The sequence below is a fragment of the Dipodomys ordii genome, unplaced genomic scaffold (genome assembly GCF_000151885.1).
Source record: "Dipodomys ordii isolate 6190 unplaced genomic scaffold, Dord_2.0 Scaffold7, whole genome shotgun sequence".
NCBI classification, from domain to species: Eukaryota; Metazoa; Chordata; class Mammalia; order Rodentia; family Heteromyidae; genus Dipodomys; species Dipodomys ordii.
Window position 1 is genome coordinate 11,330,021 of NW_012267223.1, and position 20,210 is coordinate 11,350,230.

Sequence of the window (20,210 nt, forward strand, 5' to 3'; positions counted from 1 at the left end):
TCCCTCCCTCCCTTCCTTCCTTCCTTCCTTCCTTCCTTCCTTCCTTCCTTCCTTCCTTCCTTCCTTCCTTTCTTCTTGCAAGTACTCTACCATGATGCCCTCCATCATGGTATGAGGCAGACAAAGGGATGAACCAAAGTTGTCACCCAGCCTTGGATACTCAGCCATCTGTGAGATAAATCTCAACCAACCACAACACCAAAAAATTCTGTTTTATTATCCAGTCTCCAGTATTTTGTTATAGAAACAGAAAATTAAGGAAATACCAGCGGAGGGCAGAGAAGTTTACTGGACTCCAGTCTCCCTAGCTGCCCAATGTTCTAAGATTGGACACATCTGTCTCTCCAGAAAAGAGGCCCACCCACTCTTTTCCTCCATAGGGAAAACACCTCCCGACCAAAAGATGCTCAATTTCCTTTTCCCCAGAAGAAGTGAGGTAACATTCCCTAGACTTGCGTTGGTACCAGGTCTTGCCCAGCCTCCCTGCTCCCCACCCTATGATTACACACCATGGCAATCAGACATTGGACACTGACATTGCCTTAGGAATGAGTGACAGCTCTGACCACTCCCACCTACACTCCATCCTTGGCTTCTGGTCCCTTTTTTGGCTGTCTGCCGTTGCCCCATGTTTTAATCATCTCATGCTCGTTATAGATTTACCTAGATGGTTTATATCCTTCAGGCTTTATTTTAGTAGGTTGAGATTATCTACAAGTGCCTCTGTTTTGACTAGATTTTTCCAGTTTGAGTAACAATTTGTTCTTTGTATATTCTTTGTTTTTTTTTTTTTTAACCAGTCTTGGGGCTTGAATGCAGGGTCTGGATACTGTCACTCAGCCTCTCAGTACTCAAGGCAAGTGGTCTACCACTTGAGCCACAGTAGTTTACTGGAGATAAGAGTCTTATGGAGTTTCCTGCCTGGCTGGCTTCAAACCGTCATCCTCAGATCTCAGCCTCTTGAGTAGCTAGGATTACAGGCATGAGCCACTGGTACCCGACTTAATTCTTTGCATATTCTTTAAGTGTTATTTCATTGATTTCTGCCAGAATCTTTATTATTCCTTTTTTCTTACCAGTTTTGGGTTTGTCTTGTTCTTGTTTTTCTAAAAGCTTGAGTTGCATCATTAGGGCCTTAGTTTGGTTTCTTTCTGTTTTATTGATGTAGACACTGATAGCTATTAATGTTCCCTTATAACTGCTTTTACTCTATCCTAAATTTCTAGTAGGTTGTGGTTTTATTTTCACTGAATTCTAGGAAATTTTGCATTTTCCCTTAATGGTTCAACAACCCACTTATCATTCGGCAATGTGTTGTTCAGTCTCCATTAGTTTGAATATTTTCTGTAGTTTCTTTTGCCATTATCTCTTAATTTTGTTCCATTGTGGTCTGACAAAATACTGGAATATGTTTATTGCTATATATTTGCTGAGACTTGTTCTGTGTCCTAGAATATGATCTATTTTGGAGAATGGACTTCTAGTCTCCATCTTTCTAACTAATATGAAATCTATTTTGTCAGATATGATGATAGCTACTCCTGACATTTGGAGTCTATTTTCTTGAAAGATTTTTTTTCAATTTTTCACTCTAAACCAGTGGATTTTAAAAATTTATTTGCTTGTTAGTTTGTCTTGTAGACAACAGATGGTCTAGTCTTCTCTTTTGATCCAACATGCCTTTCTATGTCTTTTGATTGGAGAATTCAGTCCATTGATATGGAATGTTAAATTCAAAATTACACAGTAGTTTCTGCCATATACCATCAAATTTTAGTGTTGTGTTCTTTCCTGTTCCTCATATGTAAATAATCCTCATCTGGCTGGATAAGTTTTCTCCTTTTTTCATGCTTGTGTTGATCTTCTTTTATGTGTAGGGTATCTGAAAGTATTTTCTCTGGTACTGGTCTAATGGTGATAAATTGTTTTAATTTTTATCATGGAATATTTTTATTTTCCCTATAGTTATGAATGAAAGCTTCACTAGGTAAACTATTATGAATTGGCAATTGGTGGCTTTTAGTCCTTTAAATACATCATTTCAAGTCTACTTGGAAAGATTCTGTTGAGAAATCTGCTGTTATTTTGATGGGTTTCTCCTTTCTAGTAACCTGCTCTTTTAATATCTTAAAACTTTAAATATTCTTTCCTGGGGGCTGGGAAGGTGGCTCAGTGGTAGAGCGCTTGCCTTGCATGCATGAGGCCCTGGGTTCGATTCCTCAGCACCACATAAGCAAAAAGAAAACAGCCGGAAGTGGCACTGTGGTTCAAATGGTAGAGCGCTACCTTGAGCTGAAGAGCTGAGTGATAGCGTCCAGGCCCAGAGTTCAGGCTCCACGACTGGACCCCCCCCAAAAAAAAATAAAATAAATATTCTTTACTGGTTCTCTGTGTTTGACGTTTTAACTATATTGTGTCATGGAGAAGTTCTTTTCTGATCTTGTCTGTTGGGTATTCTAAAAGCCTTCTGTACTTGGATAGACTTCTCTTTTTCAATATTTGGGAATTTTTCTATTATTCTGTGAAATATATTCCTTATGCATTTAGGTCTCTTCTTCTTCATCAATGACAATAGGACACAAGTTTGATCTTCCAATTCAGTTCTAAAATTCTTGCAAATACATTTCACATTTCTTTGCTCTTTTTTTGAACTTTCATCTACCTGTCCTACTACCTATACTCTGTCTTCCATGTCACCTCCTCTTTTGAAGAGGTTCCCCTTCACTTTAACCTCTCAGCTTGGATTATTTCTTAGGATTTCTATGTCTTTATTGAGATCTTTTCTTATGTCTTGATTGACTTCTTCATTAATTTGTTTATCTGTGTCTTTTTTATCTCTTCTAACTGTTTAGTTATATTCTCTTTAAGTTCTTTTGTCATTTCCCCTTTCTAAGCTTCATTTGAGTAAAGACTTTTAAATTTTCTTTTAGAGGTTTAAGATGAAATAACTTTGATTCCCACTTGTTTCTGTCTAGCTATCCTTTGCCTGGTTTTCTCACTTAAGTTGAATTTTCCCTCTTAAGATCATGAAATTTTAGTTTGTTGAGGAACTTCCATACTGATTTCCATAGTAGCTACAATAATTTACATTCCCACCAACAGTGTTCTAAGTTTACTTCATTCTTTTGCCATCATTTGTTTGTTGTTTCTGTTCTTGATGGTGGTCATTCTGACTGGGGTGAGATAAAAAATGTAGTTTTGACTTACATTTCCTTTATGGCTAAAGATATATAGTACATTTCTTCATGTACTTATAGGCTATTTGTACTTTCATTTTTGGCAAACTTTGATTTTCCAGTTATGAATTGTTCTTTCAGTGTTTAATTTTTTGAGTTCTTTATATATTCTGCATGTTAGTCCTTTATCAGATGAATAATTATCAAAGATTTTCTTGCACTCTGCAGGCTGTCCTTTTATTCTTTTTTTTTATTATTTCCATACATAGAAAGTTTTTCAACTTGATGCAATCTTATAAATTCTTGTTCTTATTTCTCAAGCTATTGGAATCCTATGCAGGAAGTTTTTGCCTCTATCTATATCTTGAAAATTTCCCCTATATTTCCTCTAGTAGTTTCAAAGATTCAAGTCTTAAATTATGAATTAATTTTTGTACAGGGTTAAAGATAGGACCTAGTTTCAGTCTGGTAAATGTGAGTATCCAGTTTTCCCTACTCCATTGTTGAAGATTCTGTCTTTTGTTCAAAATGTATTTGGTGCCTTTGTTGAAAATCAAATGATTGTACTGTGTGGGCTTATTTTGGAGTCCTCTATTCTGTCCATTGTTTTACGTGTCCGTTTTGTGCCACTATCATGCAGCTTTGGTTACTATGGCTCTGTAGTATAAGGTGAAATCAATTGAGTAAGACCTCTAGCATTGAATTCTTTGTTCAGGATTGCTCTGGCTACTTGGGGGTCTTTTTGTTTCTGGATGGATTTTAGGATTGGTTTTTATATGTATGTGAAGAATGTCACTGGGGTTTTGATGGAGATTGCATTGGCTTTGTTATTGTGTCTCACAGTTCTAGGTGTGACTGGGCTAAGGCAGGTTGTTCTCACAAGCAGGTTGGCCCTCACACACTAGCAGCAGAGCTGAGGCTAACATCTCTCTGAGGGTGTGTCCAACCACATGTGTGACTGGGTCAACTTGGCCCTTCGCTATGGCTGTGAGTAAGAACATCTGTACAGAGCCTCCGCGGTGGCTTTGACTTCCTGCCAACATGGCGGCCATGCTCCTAGGAGAAGCACCTGCAAAGAAAGAAATCACCTGAAGCCACATGGCCTTTTCTGACCTAACCTAAGACATCCTGCAGCTTCACTTCACTACATTCTACTCCATGAGACTGTCACTTTACTCCCAAGATCAAGGGAAAAGAACTTAGACTCCACCTCTTCAAGTGGGCATGGAAAGATCATGAGAGTGTAGGTCACTTAGAGAAAGTACAATCTGACACATGTGACAACCCCTTCTCCAAGAAGGCTGGCTTGCCTGCTACCCCCTCCAGGCCGTTCCTGTGCATCTGCTGTGCCTCCTTCCACCATTGTCCACTGTCTATGTTATCCTTATTATCTATTCTGTTTTTGGGTCCCATGAAAGAGGGCCTGTCTTACTTACGGTTGTTCTGAGCATATAATTAGTACCCATTCTGATGTTTGTGAATTAATGACTGAGGGAGTGAGAGACTGAGCATGACCCACCCCTCCCTCCAGCCTATAGCATGGATGCTCTTTCCAGTTCAGGCCAGGGACTTCCTAGGATGGCCACTAGCTAAGCAAGGATGTCCAGGGCCTCCAGTTAAATCTGCTTTCCACTAGTAACACATTTGGACCTGCCATTCAGCACAGCCTCTACTATCCAAGGTGCGAATCTTCTGACTGATGCACATGATGCACACAGATGTGATGCCTCCCTCCAGAAACCCATTTCCTCCTGTGCCACCTCCGTCTTCTCTGTCCTCTTAAAAAATGTCCACCAATGAAATGCAAAGTGGTTCACTAAAGAGGGGAGAATTCATGGCAGAAAAGCTCAGAGTGCGGGTGGAAGAATGAAAGGAGAGTCAGGAATGTTGTTTCTTCTCCCCTGCCTCCCTTCTGTCTCTCCCTGTCAGCCCCCTGGAGTCTTGGAGAGCAGAAATATCCCTTCTCATTTCCAGCACCATTCCCCAGCTGCCTGGCCCGGATTGCCAGGCCTCTGAAACAATTGAGTGCAGCACCATTCAGCAGGGTAGCTCCCTCGTGGGCATCCAGGCCTGCTGCCTGACAGGCTGCGTGTGAGGGGACAGGCCTGAATGACTGTAATATGAACCATGAAAGTGAGTATTAAAGGCTTTATTACAGGGTGAGGACTGCTAATTGCAACGTTCCTTTCAGGAAGCTGGAGCTGATGAGTTTAAGCAGAGGCACCCAATTATTATAACTCTGTCAGAGCAGAGTGGAGAAGAGGCGGGGGGAGGGGGAGGAGGCAAGCTGAAGGCACAATTACCTGAACTTTATCCAAGGCACACACACCGCCAGCTCAGAATTTTAAAGGGAGATTGGTTCTGCACCCAGCTTCCTCCCTGTCACAGCTGTGCTACGATTGATAACGGATCTCAGTCCTTCTCAACCATCACCCAGCCTTCTTACACAGGGGGTGGTGTCACTGGTATCCAGCATTAGATACTCCAGCTCCCTCGTCCCCATAGTGACACAGCCCCTGTGCTGGAGAGCAGAGATTGCCCAGAGCCTCAGAATGCTTGCTCAGAGAGATTGTCCAGGTGAGCAGCTGGTAAGCAACAGAGCAGGGTTTCATTTGCAGTGTTCCATCTGCTCCAGGCTTACAGCCTTGGTTGTATGTTCCCAGAGATAAGTCAGCGACATGAGTGGCAAGCAGAAATCTTCTGAAAATTAGTCAACAGGTGTAGGCATTGCCCACCAAGTGTGTGGGGAAGAGGCTGAGATTTCTGATGTGCTCACAGAGGAAGAAAACAGTCCTTCCTTCCTGGCGGGATAACTTTAGCATCATCAAAATTCATCAGTACTACACTCCAAGAATACTTAGTGCTTTCCATCTTACAAAGTTTCTTCACATATCCACATGTGCTGAGCACCTATTGGATGCCCTGGTAGTACAGGGATGACAAGAGATGTGTCTGTCTACAAGGAACTTGAAGCTCTGTGGGGAGGCCCACAAACCATCTGACAATTATAATACCACCTGTGAGAGCTAGTCATAAGTGTGCACGCATACATCACATCCTTAATCACGTAAGTTTAAGTAGTAGCACTTTTTTTTTTTAAGCTAGTACTACAAAGTACGATCTGCTGAGTGTCAACTGAAAAGGGCAGATGGCAAAGAATGGGGCAGTTTCCAGATGGGGGAGTTTACCATCTCACACACAGTGGGGCCAGGGAGAGTTCACTGGAAAGGTAGCCCTCAGGGGTGGGTAGGAGGTTGAAATGTAGGGGAGCAGGAGATGGGGGTAGGGGAGGAAAGAAAATTTCCTTCCTACAGCCAGCTAGTATGTTTGGATCTGAAATACTGGCTCCTTCTTATCCCCACCCAGAGAATTCAAGTTGTCTTGGAGAGGGAGAAGCAGAGCAGCATGGTGAGTACGCTGCCCCGTGTCTAGTGGATCTCAGATGCTCCAGTGTCGAGGGCTTCAAGTCTGGGACTCATTTTGTGTCATTCTTCGGTGTCACAACCATCAGACTTAGAAGAAGGGACAAATCATCTCCTATTTCTGGGCTTGGGGGCTAGTCTTGATTACCAACTTGATTGGATTGACAAGCTCCCAGGAGATGAACAGATCACACCTCTGAGTAGCCGGTGAAGGGGTTTCCAGAGTGGAGGATTAGCTAAGGAAGGAAGCTAACCATAACCCACCCCAACTGTGTGTGGCACCATGCCATAGGATGAGATCCTGGGTAGAGTGAAGAGAAGAAAGAAAAAGCCTATGTTGTATATCCTTTCTCTTTGTTTCCAGCAGTCATGAGGTGAGCTGCTCTTCTCTGCTCTCTTCCCCCTCCTACCCCGAACCCTGTGATGGACAGAGCCTCTGAAGTACTGAGCTCAAAGAAATCTTTCCTCCCTTAAGCTGCTTGGCTGGGGCATGTGGTTGCCATGACGTATGGCTAACTAACACTTGTGGGAACTGGTAGAATCAGGATTTCTCCTTTCAACAGGTCCAGTGTGAGGTGCTACTAGGTAATCGCATAAAAATGGATGAGTTTGGATGAAATACAGGGCTTTGTGAATGTTAGTATACACGTATTTAGAACTTTTTTTTTGTTTTTGCTTCTTTGGGGGTACATGTGTAGTCATGGAATTAAGCATATGTTTATCTCCATAAGAAACTGCCTTTGGGCTGGGAAGATGGCTTGGTGGTAGAGCGCTTGCCTTGCATGCCTGAGGCCCTGGGTTCGATTCCTCAGCACCACATAAGCAAAAAGAAAAAAGCTGGAAGTGGCGCTGTGGCTCAAGTGGTAGAGCGCTAGCCTTGAGCTGAAGAGCTGAGGGACAGCTTCCAGGCCCAGAGTTCAGGCCCCACGACCGCCCCCCCCCCAAAAAAAGAAACTGCCTTTGTTCTAGCTTAACAGATAAATAGGCAACTGTTCAATCTATGGCATGATGGAAAGAAAGGCTGTTGAACCAGAGTGAGCTGCTAATCTACACTCCCATTGGAATGGCTAGACATTCAAAAGCTCACCATATCAAGTGTTGGTGAGGGTATGGAACAAATGGATATTGGACTTCTGAAACCGTGTGTGAGTTGGCAATGGGTTCTAGGTTTTATGGATGATGACGGCAGCAGTAGTGGTAGACAGCATTCTGATGCTGGAGGAAAACACATGGAAAAAGACAGAGAGGAAGAAAAGGAGAAGTGGAGCAAGACCAGAAGACAGAGGCAGAGAGATACAGGGAGGCAGAGAGACAAATAGAGGGGAAGAGAAGCAAGAAGGACACAAGTTACCTTCTGGTGGGAACAAATGCCAGCCAAGTAAAAGCGAGTATTAGAAAAGATGGAGGAAAGTTGATACCCTTTAGGTTAAGAGACACTAGAAGAGTCTCTATTTTTTTTTCTGCTGAGAGTAAAAAACTATAGAAAAACCAACATGAAATGAGGACCAAAAAGTGGTCTCTCAACAGTTCCGACTTTTCCTTGGAAGCCCCATCTTGAGTGACAGCTCTTAAAAACCAATCAAAGTGATGGTTAAGCAAATACCAGTAGTCCTGTATGAACACATGACCCTGAATCCCTCTATATGCTGTTCAAGGGGCACAAAGCAGATGTGTCTTATAATACTAACTTCTTATGTACACTCAGTTACATTTATGTGGTTCAGTTAAAGGAAGCCAATGTGTGTTCATATGCTCTTTCTAGCACTTTCCACACCATATTATTTTAATTGTTGGTTGTCTTATGGCTCTGTCCCTGCAGAAACAGAATGTCACCTCTTTGTCCCCTTTGCAACTGAAAATAGATTATAGACATACAAAAGTATAAAGTACAACATAAGGGTATAAAACTGATTTTCTCCTTCCCCACTCTCTCTTTCTGTGGTGGTACTGGGACTTGAACTCAGGGCCTGGGTGCTGTCCCTTGAAATCATGCTCTTCAGTGACACTTGTAAGATAATTAAGTGGTAAGCTATAGCTTAGGAATGGACATTCACTCTCAGTGTGTGTACATGAATATGTAGTATCTGACAAAAGATTTTCATCTATCTCAATAATAAGATAATTCGATGAAAAAAATTGAAATAGGCAAAACTCATTGAAAAGAAGCACATTAAAAACAGTTCAACATCACTAGTTATCAGGTGTGCTAAGTACCTGACAGGATACCATAGGCAGGTGCCTTACAAGCAGCACAATTTTATCTCTTACAGGTTCAAGATCAAGGCACTGGGATGTTTGGTATCCAGTGAACCCTTCCTTCCTGGCTCACAGACAGTCATCTTCTCTCTGTGTCCTCACATATAACAAAGACATAAGGTAGAGAAAGGCACAAGGTAGTTCTGTGAGGTCTTTTTCCTAGGGCCACCAATCCCACTCATGACAGCTTCCCCTTATGACCAAATCACTCTCCAAAGCTGCTACCACCTAACACAACCACCTTGGTGATTAGGTTTCCATTTAGGGATGATCTCAGTTCATGAATATTCAATCAATAGAATTGGGGAAAGTCATCCTTGAAAACACCAGACAATGTCCACATACGTATTAGAATGGCTACATCTAAAAGACTATAGTGATGTAGAAAGAATTGGTAAAGATGTGGAGCAACTGGAACTCTCCTGTGTTGATGGTGGCAAGGCAGAGTAGACCAACCTTTTTCTGGGAAACAGTTTGGCAGCTTTCTATAGAGATGAGCATGACTTAGTACATTTCCCAACACATTTACACCTTTACCCAAGAAAAGTGTAAATAGATGTCCAGAGATTTGAGTGCTACTATTCCTAAGTGCTTGATTTCCTCAAGTCCAAGTGAGAGACAACTCAGGCACACAGCGGAGGGTGACCCAGACACTACAGTGATCACACAGTAGGCCTCCACTCAGCCATACAAGATTACCAGTGACTAATCTGGGGGACATAGGGACCTTCAAACACATGGTACTGTGTGGTGTATGGTGCTATTTCTCTGGCCTTCTAGAAAAGGCAAAAAAGGAGCCATAGTAAAAAAAAAAAAAAAGGATGGCAAGTCCCCTGGGCTGGTAAGTGGTAGGAATGGAGTTAACTATCAGTAACTCTGCGACTGTGTTGCAGGGCTCCAAATCTACATTGGTTTGCGGTTATGTGGGTATGTGTACTTGTCAAAACTGATCTGATAGTCAATTTTATTGTCTGTAGATTATGTCTCAATAAAGTTAATGTTTTAAAAAGTGACTCTGTCTTCCTGACACTTTCCCAAATATGCATTAGTTACACACATTTCCACCGTTGGGGGTAAATGTCTAGAAAATATCAGAGAATTGCACACTAAAAGGGTTTACCTTAGGGTGAAAGGAGAGAGAGAGGGAAAGAGAGAAAGAGAGAGAGAGCGCTCAGAGTAAGATAAGTAGCTTAAAGGGACCTCAGCCTCCACTACTATGCTTTAATTTTTCAACAGGACAACATGCTCCCGTATTACCTTATACTTAGATTTCAAAGAGCAAGCAGCTGTGTACACAGAGGCCGTTTCCCTATCAAGCCTCCATCAAATGCCTTTTACCTGTTCAGACCAGCCATTTCCTCTCAATTATTTATTGAGCATCTATGTTTCTGGCAATCTTAAGATGAGACAAGATTCTTCAGTGCGCTGCTTACTCTAAAGAAGCCAGACAGCCCCAAGCACAACGCCCCTTGTTTCTTAGCTGAGGGACCAATTTGCTAAATGTTTAAGCTCCACTCTTTCTGAGCCATAATAGCAGCTGCCAGATTGTGGTCCAGGGGGACTCCACGAGAAAACAGAGGTAAGGTGGTTAGCAGAGAGCTTTATAAATAAGAGTGAGATTAGAATTTTATTATTATTACTGTATGTTATTGATTCACAGACTTGGTGTTTTCATATTTTACCATTTCTGGAATTGGACACATTTTGCAATCAATGTCATCATTTATTTGGCAGCTCTTTCCCCCCCTTTCTAGGTACATAAAATCACGGCGTAGCTTGCACTTGATGGTGTCTGCGCTGCAATAAAATATGGGGAGAACATCTCTCTCTCTTTCTCTCTCTCTCAGCTTCACTGCAAGTACTCGTCGATATTTAACCAACATTACAAACAAGGAGGAAGCTAGTTCTTCTAGAGCCCAGGGACAAATGGGAAAGTAGGATTGATTTAATTAAGCCATTGCCACCACTTTCCCAACAATGAAATGCTCCTCGTAGCACAGCTGTCACTCAGAAGGCCTGTCACCCAGGGACTTTGTGGGTTCCATTCTCTGTCTACTCTCCCAACACTGCCAAGTCGGGTCTCTTACTCTTTTTTTTTCCGGCCAACTTCCCTCTATCCTCTATTTGTGTTATCCTAATCTGCTGACAATCACAACTACTTTGGGGGTGGTCCTCTACCCTTCTACCCCTGTCACAGCCTTTTGGAATCCTGAATGGGCAGCCATCCAGAAGGAACTTTCTAGTTCATCAGGTTGAAGAAGGCTGCCCTGGTTGATTGTTACTGAGAGAGAAGGCAGAATTCAGAGTTGGCAGGAAAGAACCAGGTGGGGAAAGTGAGCAGAACCAAGTGCCCAGGGAAATAGGAAATGGAAGCTGGTGGCTCCGTGGGGGATGTCTGCAGCCCTGAGATTCTATGCCAGCTCCACTGAAAGGTGGGCCTCGGTTTTCCCAGTGAGCATGCGTGTAACCCTTTATCAGCACTCAGGGTCTGGATGCAAGGACTCAACTGCCTGAGCCAGCCTCATGCAGAGTGGACTTCTGGGCACAGAGTAGAAATGCTGATCCCCTGCTTTCTTCTAGTCTACAGGCATTGAGGAGAGGCGACATGCTGGACAGGTGAAAGATGGCAGCAGGTCACACTGGATTTGTGTGTAGAGATGACCCAGTTAAAGCACAGCCATGTGTTCTGTTTGCTTTCTTGTCTAAAAGTTGGGCTCCATGCATGGAGGAACGCGTCAGGCCCAGGGAAGGCTAGCAAATAATGTAGTGCCACGCACACCCAAGTATCCTTCCTTAAAACATAGACATGGGTCTGGGAAGGTGGCTTAGTGGTAGTGCATGCCTTGCATGCATGAAGCCATGGGTTCGATTCCTCAATACCACATAAACAAAAAAGTCCAAAAGTGGTGCTGTGGCTCAAGTGGTAGAGAGTGCTAGCCTTGAGTAAAAGAGGCTCAGTGACAGTGCTCAGGCCCTGAGTTCAAGCTCCAGAACTGGCAAAAACCAACCAACAGCAACAAAAAAACAAAACATGAGCTGTCAGTGGCCCACACATCTAATCTTAGTCACTCAAGAGGCTGAGATTTAGAGGATCATGGTTTGAAGCCAGCCTTAGCAAACAAAACTCCAGGAGATTCCATCTCCAAAATAACCAGCAAAAATCAGGGCTGGAAGTATGGTTTAAGTGACAGAACACCAGCTAAGCAAGACAAGCAAACAGGAGTTTGAACCCCAGTAATGCAAAAGAAAACAAAAAGAGTAGGCAAGATAGCATTTTATTAAAGCAGTCATTAAAAAAAGGAAGGTGTTCTGGAATTACCAATTATTGTGTGTCAGTTGTAACAATCACAACAGACCTTGGTGTACTTTGATAACTAATGCTTACTTAATCAATCATAGTGAAAGCTGGCGGGAATACAAAGTTTTGAGTGACCTGGCCCAAACCTGTTTCATCAGACCCCTGGGGCAGGAGCCCAGGCAGTTTCTAGAAACATCTAATCTCTGGGTGGATTTGACTCTGAAGTCAGAGGACTTCTGGCTTCATCTTAACTTTAAGGACACAGAAGAATCACTTGAGAGTTTTCAAACCCTGCTCGGAGACTCTACCCGGAACCCATGAACTCTGTCTGATGAGGGAAGGGGGCTTTAAACAAACTTCCTACGTGATTCCAATATGCAATCAGAGGGTCCAGGGCCATAGATGAAGGCTGAGATGAAAACTCCCATGAACCTCCCAGCTCCTTCTGCGAGTAAATTGTCATTGCTGCTACCTTGAGACCCTCCCAGCTGTCACTTCCTGCAGAAGCCGTAGCTTTCTCTGGTGCAGGTGTCCCCATTTAGGGACAGCAGCAGTAATCGCCAACAGCTGCAGCCTCCTTCCCAGGACAGGACTCTGGGAAACGGGAAACGGAAGCTTTTTGCGGGGCCACCTTGTCCTGTCCTTCCCCACCAGCCTCCCAGATGGGGTCTCGGGATGACAAACAGCTTGACTCGCCTCATGCTGCAAGAATGGGGGAGTGGGAGCCACGAACCCCAGTGCAGGAAAGACATGGGAGAACTTCCGGTGGCTCACCTGGGCCTCTGGATAAGAAGCTGTGACGGGGTCCTCCAGACCCTACAGATGGCCAGTGCTGTGAGAAGGGGAGCCAGGCAGACACCCTGGAACCGCCCAAGCTCGTTCGTCCTTTGTAGTTTTCATAGTTGGGCACAGGTGTGTGTTTTCTGATACGTGTAGCCTCCTTGCGGGGCCAAAGGAGTCAGCTTTTATCCCAACATATGCATGCACACACACACATATGTGCACACATGTACACACACGTGTGCACCAATAAGGCCATTTGGAAGGACAGAGAGTGTTTTCCATAACCACCAGGCATCAGTTAGAGTAGATGAGCAGGATGGGGTGGAGCTGGCTGGGGTGGGGGTGGGGGAGGCATGAATGTAAAGAATTGCTGGGAACCAGGGATTTAATCCAGAGCACAGCATGAATGTGGACCACTGGCTAGCGTGAATAGGCAGCGTTAACAGGTGAATTTGTTCCGTATGGATTCAGTGACAAAAACCATTCCCTTGCTGACCACAGGGGCCAAACTCCGGAGCATGGAATCCATACCTGGATCCACTTTCCAGAAGCCTCTCCAAGCTTAATGGCTTTGCTCTGCAGGAAACCAGAGGCAAAGAAAAGCAGCCCCACCCCCACCCCTGATCTGCAATAAACAAGATAGATATCCCCAACCACAGAGCTAGGAGAGACGCCATGCTAAGACTGAACCCCAACGAAGTCAACAGAGGCCAAAGGTGCTGAAGGGATAGAAAGGGTTGGGGGAACAGTGAGGAAATGGAAAGGGGAACCAATGAGGATTGGGGGGCTACAGGAAGATGGAAAACTCTAGACAGGGAGGCAGGGAACTGCTGAAGTGGTTTGGCTAGGTGGGTTGGGACACATGTGCTTGCGATTTAGCAGTAGTGCCTTTCCTCAGGTCATGGGCTGGGGACCTGACTTCCTCCAGTTGAAGCCAGGTTAAAGTCTTCACATCTGCCACCCCCTGGCATTCCTGCTTGAGGGGAGGTTTAACCTGGTTCAGCACATGGGTCAATATGCTCAAGTCTATGCAGTAGCATTTTACTAGCAAGGAAAGGCTGTAGACAGAAGATGGATTGGACAGAGTCCAGGCCTCAGTGTAGTGTGCCTGTGAAACTTTGGAAAAATAGATTACTCTCTCTGAATTTGCCTTTTCTCCACTCTACAATGGAAATAATAACACTCACTGGGGGAATAAGTTAGATCTTACAGACTAAGGTGCTCCTCCACGTGCCAGGTGTAATGCTATGAAACAAGTTATTTCCTCTTTGTTCAAATGGTCATTGTCTTTTTGCCCTGTGTGTCCCCAAATGTGACTTGACATCCCGGAGTGTTGGAAGGCAGCGTGTCTCATCGGCACGATGTCTTTTATAATTTAGAACTCAATGAAGTCTTTAACTTTCTGAGGTCGTTCTGGTCAATGTGGATGCATTAAATTTCCATCTTTCTTAATCTGAAATGTGAAGCAGAATTTTCTCCGAGAGATCTGTCATCATCTAGGGTATCAAAATCAAGATGTTTGGGGGACATTCAGATCCCCAGGCCCATCCTGACTCCCAAATCAGAGTCCTAGGAGTGGGACCAGGGACTCTGAATGTGAATTCATTCCCTGAAATGATTTTTTTCTTCTTCTGAAAGTACTGGAGATTGAACTCAGGAGCTTCAGCTTACTAGACAAATGCTCTACCGCATGAATCGCATCCGAGTTCTTTTGTAGCTCGTGTTTTTCAGATAGAATCTCAAGCGAACTTTTGCTCAGGCTAGCTTCAGACTGAGATTCTCCTATCTCCACCTCCCAAGTAGCTGAGAATACAGGCGTACACCAACATGCCTGGCCCAGAGTGATTTCTCATAGTGGTTACATGTAGGTGCCTCTCCGTCCCCAGCTATGTCCTACCTAGCAGTGAGCCCCAGGACCTGAAATCCTCTGCAAATGCACCCTTTCCTAGTGGCCAGAAGCCCCCAACAAGGCAGCCCATTCCCCTAACACAACTCCAGAGATGCCCTGGTCTTCCCGAGAACACTCCTATCGTGCATAGACTGCCTGTCCTTCAATCTTCTCTTCCCTTTAGTCTTCCTCCTCTTTGCCAGCAGGTCTCAGTGTCCTCATTCACTAGAAGGTGATAAACACCATGTTTTGTTCTGTAAAGTGAACCTTCCTGCTTTCACACTGAAAGTTCTACCGGGCACTTGATAGGGACTGCTGAAAAGCTGGGCCCCATTCCAGGCTCACAGGGTTGACTGAAATGAGAAGCACAGAAGCCCCACTTCCCCTTCTCTCCCCCTTCACCCCATGACTCCAATTCTACTGACTAACAGTCTGCATCTACCAAGCCCAGGTGGCTGGTTAACATGGGAAGGTTTGCCAAGGCCTGGCTTGGTGCTCAATAAATGATGATATCTTGGTCCCTAATTGCTGAGATGGCAAAACACATAGCTCTTTGGGAAACAGAACAGAGCCAAAGAAAGCTGTAGAAACCAAAGTCTCAACAACAGAAAGGAAGGAACAAAGTTAGACAAACTTCCTAATATGGGATATATGAAAGTCAAAGATCTAAAGCCCAGTAGCATTATTTGCACTGCTCTGATATTTGGGTTGAGGCTGGTCATCAAATGAGCCTTGAACTAATTAAGACGGTCTTGCTAATGGCATAGCGTATGGTTCTGGGGCCCAAGTGGTGACCCAGTGATGATGGCTTATGAGGGGGACAACCCACTGTCATGGACATGGGGTGTTCCCACAATTCCCTAGAGCACCTCATTAGCATACAGTCGCTTGCCAGGCCCCCCGACCTGCAGGTGGCAGCCATTCTTTTTCCATTGGGGACTTAGGCTATGCCCTCATTGCCGCTTCACTGAATTAGCCCTGCTGGGCTCAAAGGAAGTACTTCAGAGAGATCCCTTTCAGATTAACGTGTAAAATTTAATTACAGAGTGTGGGCTATGGCAGTGTTTAAAGCCATTTAGTAAGCCCTGGAGCGCCAGTGCTTCTCTTCCCAACCCCCGACCCCCGCCCTGTGTGTAAGGGGAGGGGGACAGCCCTTTGATCATTAGCTGCTGGGGAAAATCTCAGTTTGCATATTAAGGTCAGGAAATTATCCTTTCACTTTCCTCACTAAATGGCCAAAGTATTCATCGTGTAGAAAAGAGCAATTCTGAAATTCCAAAAGCAAGTTGAAGGCCTCCAGCTCTCCAGGAGGATCCTGGCATCTATTTCTAAGTCACTACAAATCCTACTTTAGTAACAAGAGAAAAGCCAGAGGTATAACATCCCTGTCCCCAAGAAATTCCAAGATACCTAGGAGGAGACAAAAGCTGTACCAATTAACTTTTTCCTGGGGGCTTCCTGAAAGCTTTCCCAAAAGGCTTCTTTTGATTTTGAAGAATTAAAAAAAAAAAAAAAAGCTATCCTTACAAATAAAAGAATGGGTAGGCTGAGTGCAGTGGTTCACACTTTACTTCCAAATGGCTCAGAAGACAAAAATAGGAGGATCTTAGTTTGAGGCTAGCCTTGGCAAAATGTAAGCTAGATGTTCTCTCCCCCCACCCCCCGCATGCCCCAAACAAGTTGAGCATCATGGTTCACATCTGTGGTACACATCTATGGTCCCAACTATGCAAGAAGCTATAGGTAGGAGGATCAAAATCTGAGGCCAGGCCCAGGCAGAAATGTGAGACCCTACCTGAAAAGTAAACTAAAGCAAAAAGGATTGGAGGTGTGGGTCAAGTGGTAGAGACTCTGGATAGCAAGCATAAGGCCCTGAGTTCAAACCTTAGTACCACACACACACACACACACACACACACACTAAACTGGTAGGTATAGAGATGGTGAGGGGCAGATATTTCATGTAGAAGGACTCTGCTAGCTCTGAAAGGTCACTGCTTCTATCCAAGTCCCCTCTCTGTGGAAGATTCTCTGTGGTATGTCTCTATATGGAGCTGGGAAACGAGTGTTTCTAAGGGCTTCAGATTAGAATCTGCTGCAGGGCAAAGTGAGACATCTTTTAGGCCCACAGCAGGGCCTGGAAGCAAATGTGCAGGCCAGCTAATTATTTGTGTGTGTGTGAGAGAGGGGGGGGGAGAGGGAGAGAGTACGTGCGCACATATGTGCATGCATACCAGTACTCTGGGCCTGGGTGCTGAACCCTAGGTTTTTCATTTAGGCTAACACTCTATCACTTGAGCCACACGACCGCTTCTGGTTTTATGGTGGTTAATTGGAGATAAGAGTCCCCATCTGGCTTGAAACTCTGATCACCAGATCTTAGCCTCTTGAGTAGCTGGGATTACAGTCTGAGCAGTGTCCCAGCTCTTATCCCCAGGGCCCTCCCTTACAGGAGCCAACCCTCTCCCAGCCCTGACCCCTGGCTCCATCCCTGGATGCAGCAGGGTAACTTCCCCAGCACTAAGCTGTCCAGAACACCGAGTGCCACTGCTGAGTGGATTTAGAGACTCAAATGAATTTTGAGATGAATAAGAACAATCACAATTTTAAGAAAAAAATTCCGAGAAAGCATCTGATCTCTTTCAAGGAGAAAGTGGGCCTGGCCTTGCCGGCAGCTACAGCCGCCCTTTAATGGCGACTTGAATGCCACCCGCGGAGTCCGGAGCACACATCTGGGGGATGCCGCCACCTTTGAAGCTCATTTTGTGTGGGCTCTGTCTCTCCACGGGGGAGCAAACACAGCTTTCCTTGCTCACAAAAGCAGGAAGCTGCCCTTCTCTCAGACAGGCTTTCTCCAAACGCCTGGCTCTCTACTTCCTCTCTCTTTCTCTTTGGCTTTCTCTGGCCCCCTTGTGTCCCTGGTGAGGGGACATTGGGAGTGGGGAAGAGGGAGGAGGCAGGGATTTTCTCTCCGCTAGGCCCTGTAATCCTAGCTACTCAGGAGGTACAGTTCTGAGGATCACAGTTTGAATTAGCCTGGGCAGGAAAGTCCATGAGACTCTTATCTCTGATGAACCACTGAAAAAGTCAGAAGTAGAAGTGTGGCTTGAGCAGTAGCAGAACCAAAAGGTCAACAGAGAGGGTAAGGCTTAGAGTTCAAGCCCCAGGACTGACATCCACACACAATAAAAGCCAAATGGTGCTGCCTGTATTCATAACACCTGAAGCACTGTGCCAGGAAATGTACGCGTGTTCTCTGATCCTGTGATATGGTAAATATCATTATCTTTGTGTTGTAAGTGATACAATACTCTCAGAGAGGTGAAGGAATGGCTGAAGGTCATATTGCAAGTGGGTGGAGTTTCGACCTGGGTCTGCAACCCTCAGAGCCTGTGGCTTCTTGTCTTCAGGGTGGAGGGAAGGAGACCACAATTCCCCAAAAGAAGGGCTGAGCTGGAGAGTCTTTCTCTGCCTACTCAGTTCTTCTCCAACCCTCTGGAGTATTAGGACATCCCAGATGGTAGGTAGGATTGTGTCTTTGTTTAGAAGCTGCCTTTTTTTCCTCCTTCCCTAACTGTGATGTTAAAGTAAGCCAGGTACCAGGCTATAAGGGATTATCTGTGTTAAACTGAAAGAAAGACTCTCCTTCCTCCCTCTGGGTGGTTCTCCCAGTCAGAGCCTGCAAAACTGAGTGATTCTATTTCCCCCAGGGACATCTGGAAACTGGGAATCACTTCTGGGGGTGGGGGTTGATATCAGCATTTAACAGGCACAGACAGGAAACCACATCCTACAATGCAACAGGGGACAGAGTTAACCAGCCCCAAATGTCACCAGTGCTGTGGTTAAGAAATCCAGCTGGGGCTGGGAAGGTGGCTCAGTGGTAGAGCGCTTGCCTTGCATGCCTGAGGCCCTGGGTTCGATTCCTCAGCACCACATAAGCAGGGAAAAAAAAGCCAGAATTGGCGCTGTGGCTCAAGTAGTAGAGCGCTAGCCTTGAGCTGAAGAGCTGAGGGACAGGGCCCAGGCCCAGAGTTCAGGCCCCACGACCGGACCCAAAAAAAAAGAAAAAAACAAATCTAGCTGTGAAGAACGCTGAGCCATGAAGGAATAGGAAAAAGAAGCCCCTCCATGCTGGTGCCCTTGCTCAGTGGAGTCCTGATACCCCTGTACAACCAGCTGCCAAGCTTGTGTGGGATTTGGCGAGGGGAAGGGGTATGATAAAAAATGCCTAGCCTTTTTCAAGATGGCGATAGCAGTGTATTAAACTATCTGAGCCTGCGGGCCAGTGGGGTCTCCAGGCTGTCCACCCAGGCAGTGAAAGAGACTTTCCTGCTTGGAATCCTCTGGGTATCTGTTCTCAGAAGATAGGGCTGGCTTTTGCTCTGATGCATGCATACCATTCTTCCAAGGCAGTTGAGGCCAGCAGAGCCTGCTGAGCATAGAAAGTGGCAGCTGCCCTCACCCCCTCCCCAACAAAAGCAACAAAAGAGCGGGCAGAGCAGACTGCCTGGAGACCATGACTGTCCTCCCTGCCCAGACTCTTTCTTGCCCGACACCAAGGGTCAGTTGGCCAGGAGGGTTTCCAAGCACAAAGCAATTAAGAGGAGGAAGAAAACAGGGAGAGAAAGTGTCTTCCTTTCCTGGAGCTTTTCCCTAAAGCCTGTGGTCTCCAGGGCCCCATGGCCTGGCTGCTCTCCTTTGTGTGACCCTTTGTCTGCAGAAAGAGGGTGGCTCTCACAGGTCGCTCCCAGCAAGGAAAGCATGCAAACAGGGCTCTCTCCCTGAGGAGCAGGAACAGAGCCATGAAAGCGGGGGTGCATAGGAAGTGGGGGCAGTTTGAAATGCAAGAGAATGTGAGAAGCACAGGAAAGTGCTGGAAAGTTGGAGGTCAAGGTCTTCAGCCCAGGCTAGAATAGGGGTGCAAACAGGGTATGAGAATATGTCACAGAAGGAGGTGTTCCCTTAAGCTGAGGCAGGGGAGGGAGGAAGGGGAATCCTACCCAGAATCCCCTGGGTCCTCTGGGCACTGCTGTATCTCTCTCTAGGGTGCTCAGGGTGCATCCAGATGGGAAACCACACATGGCCTTCGTCAAGTCAGCTCGTGTTCTATACTAGGAAACAGTACAGATGCACACTCCCCTACCTACCCCTCAGAGCTGACTTCCAGTAAACTCACCCGTGACCACTGTGTGTGACGGGGCTGAGCCCCTGACCTGTCCCCTCATTGCTTGCCTGCCTCCCTCCACCTTGCTGCGAGAGGCCACCTGGGCCTGGATGGATCGAGGAATCTGTCACCTCCAGGAGAGGCCGACACACGGGCGGCAGCTGGGTGAACACCAGTACTTTGTGCAGAAATAGAAGCCACGGGCTGTGGCAGGTGGGTG